Source organism: Penaeus chinensis, chromosome 35, assembly GCF_019202785.1.
Source record: "Penaeus chinensis breed Huanghai No. 1 chromosome 35, ASM1920278v2, whole genome shotgun sequence".
Classification (NCBI taxonomy): domain Eukaryota; kingdom Metazoa; phylum Arthropoda; class Malacostraca; order Decapoda; family Penaeidae; genus Penaeus; species Penaeus chinensis.
In genome coordinates this window covers 25,827,867-25,832,676 of record NC_061853.1, presented here as the reverse complement: position 1 = coordinate 25,832,676, position 4,810 = coordinate 25,827,867, and the positions used below count along the sequence as shown (strand labels likewise).

Below are 4,810 nucleotides of genomic sequence, written 5' to 3'. Positions count from 1 at the left end.
TACATGGAGAGGTTTGAATCTGAAGTCCCACCTATTCTCCGTCCCGTGCCGGGAGGGAGAACAGACGGATGATATTTATGTTGATATTTTTTTCTTTGTGGAAAGTGAACCGTTCAGACTTCGATTATTTTTTTCAGAAAACTCAACCAAAGACTATACATCAATTTTAAAGTAGAATGGGAAGATTCAAGAAAATTACCTTTTCTCGACGTTCTTATATTTAATGTAAATGGCTAGCTTAAATTTTCGGTTACCGTAAACCTACACACACCGCTAATTCCCATTTTTTCGAATCGCCCGTTGTATGTTAAGTCAGTAGTCTTGTCCGTGTTTCTCAGGGCATAAAGGATTTGTGATACTGAATTTATCGATCGGGAACTCGACGTCATATTTGAAACGTTTTCGAAATTAGGATATCCCCTTTTTTCATAAATTAGATACATTCATCTGCAAGATGGAAAGTTTATACTGATTCCCGTAATACTCAACAGGATATTGACAATAATCTATTATTTTTTCCATATAACCCGTCCCTCGATGAAAAACTACACATGTTTAAAGGCGCTTGAATTGACATTGTTTTATAGGTATAGGTAAAGTTCTGACTAGCCGTCTTTAAACCGGAAAAAAATATATGCATGTGATAGAGCAAATAAATCTAAGAAACTTATCTTCTATGAACTTCCGTCTCAATATTTTAAAAATCGCCATCCGATATCCTTTCCTACTTTTTGTAAACAAAACAATGATACCGTTTTATTTTGGTTCATTTATTGTAATACTTTCATTTCGTAACTACAAAAATTCCGCATAAACTTACATGAAGGTGATTTTCTTTCTACATTAAAATGTCTGACAATACACGAGTAATACCATCATAAAATCGAGTATTTACAGTAACTATGACATTTCTTACTCTGCGCAAATCGATGTGTCTGGTCCATATTACGGGCAAGAGGGAACTGAAGAATTGCGCGCGATTTTCAAAATCAACGTTACCGCATGAACAGCGCACGAAACCTTTTGAAACTTTTATTCTATACCACATGCGCGTGACATTTGTCACGAGAGCCAATAGCATTACAGGAAATGCTATAAACCAATCACATGCCATCATTTGCGCCACCCGTATGTATAGTGGGCAAGGAAAGCAAATATACCAATCTCTGCTCAAAATGGATCTCAGGTGTGTAGGTTGTGACCCACATTATTATAGAGTTATATCTGATTATTTTGAAAAAAATGATAACGCTATAGAGTTCCTGAGGGCACACGGTGTTTTGCCAAGAGCGGTAAGTTGCCCGCATTGCGATTTACCTTGCAAATATCGTGAAGATCGACATATGTGGTATTGTGGCAGATGGAAAAAAAATAGCAAAGACAAAACGGCGTTAAAGTTGCGTTTTCTGGAACCTTTTAAAGTAATTTTATTTGTGAATCATTGGCTTCAAAAACATTGGGATCACGCACAAATTATTTAATGTATTGGCATTTCTAAGCCAACTAGCGTAGATTGGAGGAGTTTTTGTTCTCAAGTAACCGAATATTGGTTACAAAATCAAAATTCAATAGGAGGTGCCGGTGTAATAGTTGAGCCAGGTGTGGGTCTTTGGGGGTATTGAGCGTGTGAGTAAAAATAAATTAATTGTGACATTGCTTGACACTGACCGCAGTGCAGACACGCTCATACCCCTTATTAAGAAATATATAAAACCAGTGTGATATACAGTGATGGATGGGCTGCCAACCGTAACCTACAACACCATGGTTACAAACATCTGAGTATTAATCATTCTGAGAATTTTGTAGACCCAGACAACCCAGAAATACACACACAGAATGTAGAGAGGTTGTGGAGGGACCTGAAGGAATGGGTCAAGCGGCCAGGTATTAGGGCCGATTACATCAACCAATATCTGGCCCGCTATTTATTTATAAAATCACAAGAAACATCACTGATACATTCATTTTTCATACAAGCGGCAGAACTATAACCGCCGCAAGGCGGGAAAAGAAAGGACTCTGGAGTCAGCTGCCCCAGTCCCTCTGGATGAAACATCTTCAGAGAGCGAGTGAAATAAGGTAAGAGTTCACACTTACCTGATTGCTTGTATGCATATAGTCCAAACAAAAACGTAATACAAAACAAATACCAGTTTTTCGCGCACGTAAAGACAAGTTTCTTCTGAAATAGCGATAATAAATTATTAATGTCTGAAACAGTAAGACAAGGACACCATGTATAACTACCAATTATTGACAACTTAGCGATTATACGGTGTTACAAACTGAGAAATTCTAGCCAATGAAAACTTCAGACAATGACGTCAGAGTTTTCTGACCAATCAAAAATGTTTTTTTTTCGGAAAGCCCTGCCCTCACCCATGAAAACCGTTCAATGTGTATCTGTCCGGTGCCGAAGTAAGTGTATTTGTGAAACAAATATAGAAGCCGGCAGATTTTTTTACAAACTGCGAAATACACCCATAACTGGAAATATTACTACGCTGTGGACGGCGTGTTATGGTGAAGCGTAATAACGGAAACGGGACGATATCAGGTTAGTAAAATTTAAGTAACGTTTAACGAGAACCGGCGAAATCTACATAGTTATTGCACGAAGTACATTTCAAGTAATAAGCCAATTAATGTAATAAAAAAACATACTTTTAATAGGATAATAATTCATGCATTATTAATACAAATTATTACCGATTTGGCTAATGCAACCGACCGCAGTTGAATGGGTGTCGTCGCCGCGCGCGACGAATTCAGGCTAAAGCTTTCATCTTTCTGCGGGACGAGCAATAATGTTTAGCTGCGCGGCCTGAAGTCTCGCCACGGCCTCAGAAGTATTTCTGGCTCAGGCAAAGGTCAATAAGTTCCATCTTACATTTTAAGATAAGTATAAGTATTGAACGATTACCATATTTAACGACAATCATCAGTAAAGTGTGCAAGGTCTGTTACTAAAATGTGTTGAGTTTTTTGTTTGTCTTTGTATTTATTTACGCAGTCAATCAAAATACCGTTGTTATTTGAACTATTCATGAAGCCTTATGTATAGAAACGAAACGCATTTTCATATTAAAAAGTTGATTTGCCCAAACATGATTTTATTAATCATAACTGCATCAATCAGGAAAAAATCCCGGATATAACGGCTGAATTGTATACCGTAATTGCATAGGTGAAACATGGCTCCATGGTTTTTGTTATTTTAGTGTTTTTCTACTGTTTTTCTGTGTAAATCATGCTAATCCCCCCCCCCCCTTAATACAGTGCGAAGCCGAATCTTACACATTTTATCAACTTTGCCGTCGGGGAATACAAGTTCCGCTACTCATCAACGAGTCAAATGCGACGGAAAGCAACAGCATAACAGCGTTAAACTACAAGGGGAGATTACACTCCAAAAATAATGGTTTCGAAAGTCGGAGGCTGGTTGAAACTTAAACATTTACCCTCCCGTCTATTCTCCGTCTATTTTCTTTGTGGAAAGTGAACCGTTCAGACTTCGATGATTTTTTTCAGAAAACTCAACAACTTCGCGCGCACTATCAATTTTAAAGTAGAATGGGAAGATTCAAGTAAATTACCTTTTCTCGACGTCCTTATATTCAGTGTAAATAGCTCGCTTAAATTTTCGGTTTACCCGTTGTATGTTAAGTCAGTAGTCTTGTCCGTTGTTTTCAGGGCGCATAGGATTTGTGATACTGAATTTATCGATCGGGAACTCGACGTAATATTTGAACCGTTTGCGAAATTAGGATACCCTCGTATTTTCATAAATTAGACGCATTCATCTGCAAGATGGAAAGTTTATACTAATTCCCGTAATACTCAACAGGATATTGACAATAATCTTATTTTTTCCATATAATCCGTCCCTCGATGAAAAACGACACATGTTTAAAGGCGCTGGAATTGACATTGTTTTAACCGAACACGTTGCGTAATACTTTAAATACAATGCGGGTAGCGGTGCTCGTGAGACTTCTCCCGGTATTTACACTATACTCTGTAAGGATTGTCCCAAGTTTTACATAGGCGAAACGGGTAGAGCTATTGAGAAAAAAATTCATAAACATATACGTGATGTTAGATATGTCAGATTCAAATACGTTTTTCGTTCATCTGCATGATGGTCACCGGCATAACTGGAAAACGCTAAATTAATTCATTAATCAGCTAATTCGTACGAAAGGAAAATGTTAGATTCTCTCTCAATTAGAAAAATGCTTAACTTGAACTTGAGTGCTGGTCAATGGGGCTTGGATGACCTTACCTCCTCGGTAGCTAGCAAAGGCTTCCCCAGACTCTTCGACCTTGACCCGCCTCCTGGGACCTGATTCAGCTCTCTCAACCACCATATATTATTGTTAAAATTCTCTCCTTGTAAGCCTCCGGGCTAGTGGTAACGTGTCGGCCTCTCCTCCGAGAGGTTGGCGGTTTGCGGCCCGCCCAGGCGCGAGAAGTTGCAATTGTTGCCCGGAGGTTACTGCTGTGGCTGGGCACCACGGCAGGTAAGGACTACGCTCAGCCGAATCAGCACCAGGTGACACACGTTAGCGAGTCGGCATTAACCGACACAGGCCGGGCTCCCCTCATGGGCATAACCCGGGCGAGGCTCAGCTTCGCATATCGGACTTATCCTGTATCGGTTTATCATTCGTTTGAAGAGAAACTCGTGAAGAGTTCGAAACGTTACGATTTTTATTCCTTTCTTAATATGGCCTTTTTTCCTTTTCATTTTTGTATACACGTTACTGTGTTTGTGTCAGTGACAAGGAATATATCGCTACAAGCA

The 4,810-nt window shown here is 39.1% G+C and overlaps 1 long non-coding RNA gene across 1 annotated transcript in view; it reads left to right on the top strand.

The window, feature by feature from the left end:
- Window positions 1-1,740: 1,740 nt before the first annotated feature.
- The window catches only part of LOC125044337, a 15,718-nt gene continuing 12,648 nt past the window's right edge, over window positions 1,741-4,810 (top strand). Inside the window, exon 1 of the long non-coding RNA XR_007116474.1 lies at window positions 1,741-2,082. This is a non-coding gene — a long non-coding RNA (uncharacterized LOC125044337). The remainder of the gene's footprint in view (window positions 2,083-4,810) is intronic.